The following is a 1,622-nucleotide window of genomic DNA, read 5'->3' as shown; positions in this document are numbered from 1 at the left end:
TCTGTGCAGCCCGGCGTCTGGCAGGTGGGTCAGCGGGTCCCTGAGGGTTGCAGCCCCCAGGTGTCCGTCATCCTCTGCCTTTTCTGCCCTGTTGCGCTCCTGGTCGTCATGGAACAAAGACAAGTCACCGCCCTGACTGACCTGTTTCCCAGATCCCTGACTCACGGAATGCATAATTAAACGGCTGTTTTAAGTTGCCAGGTTTGGGAGTTGTTGGTTACCCTGATAATAACTGGAATACGAGGTGAGAAGTGGCTGGATTTGGGAAGGCGGAGTTTAGCCTTCTCCCTGGGTGGGAAATGGCAAGAAAATCTTTCCGGAGCCTGCCAGCTGCTTCAGAGCCCTGCTGTGGTCTCGTCTTGTGGCCCACTCTTCAGACCTAGTCTTACTGGTTTTAGGCCAGTCGTCCACTCATCCTCTGCTTTCCCCACCCCAGAAGCCAAAGGCTTCTCCTAGGAAGGATGTGATTGCTCCCTATCAGAAACTCCTGAAGAGGGGTGTGTGTGGAATCTGGGGGAGTACAGACCATCTCTGAGGTGTACAGAGAGCACAGAACACCGCTCCAGGCGGAATGCTCACTAGAGGAGGGTGTTCGTCGCTCAGCTGTGTTTGACTCTTTGACTCCATGGACCGTAGCCCGCCAGGCTCCTCTGTCCATGGGATTCTCCAGGCAAGGATATTGGAGTGGGTTCCAATTTCCGTCTCCAGGGAGTCTCTTGAGCGCCATCGTCCCCACTCCACCACCTCCAGGGGTCCTCTCGGTGGCCACTGGGTGGAGACCCTGCTCCAGGAACGGGACTTCGGTCTCCCGGCTCTTGGAGCTCTTTTCCGAGAGTGCAGCTCTGGGTCCCGCTCATTACCTACACTGTGAATGTCATCCTTGTTGTGGGAAGGAACATAGGCTGGCACTTAAAGAGACAGGCAGAGGTGGCACAATGGCTCTCCCTCCTATTGGCTGTGTGACAGCCGAGAAGCTGTCTGGCCTCGCTGAGCCTCCAGTCCCCAATGTTGTGAAAAGGGCATAGTAATAAATAGCCCTGGGTTTGTCCAGGACTGCAGGGAAGACTAAACGAGAGAATAGTGCATGGACAGCATCGGCTTGGTGCAGAGTAAGCCTTCCATAAATGCCAACCCAGCCAGACAAAAGGAAATGGAGTGGGGAGGAGCGGAGGGTATATGATAGGAATCATTATTGAATTTTTTCAGACGAAGGAAAGCCCTAAGGTCGCGGAACTAATAAAGGGAAGCGGTGTGGTGCCAAGTCGGATCTGACCATTGCGGATGCCCACGCTCCTTTCACTCTGTAATTCTGTCGTCAGAGCAGGTGCCTGTAGGTCTGGAGCCCACGCGTGACCTTGCAGGGCTTCCTGACCCGCCCAGGCTCACAGCCATGTCCAAGGTCAGTAGAGCCAGGTTGCTGTCTTTGCGGTGTGGTGGGCAGCCCACTGCAGTGCATCCTCCAGCCCCAGGGAGCCAGGCCCTGCCGGGCTGCAGCCACTGAGGAGCCCTCTGGGTCTAGAAGGTTGCACTGCAATACAACTGTCCTGCCTTCCAGAAGGCCCTGATTTTTTTTTTTTTTTTCATGACCTAGACTGAACGCAGGTGCTTAGAAGTTGTGCTTG

Source organism: Budorcas taxicolor, chromosome 15 (genome assembly GCF_023091745.1).
Source record: "Budorcas taxicolor isolate Tak-1 chromosome 15, Takin1.1, whole genome shotgun sequence".
NCBI lineage: Eukaryota > Metazoa > Chordata > Mammalia > Artiodactyla > Bovidae > Budorcas > Budorcas taxicolor.
Note: the sequence above shows the minus strand (reverse complement) of the source record.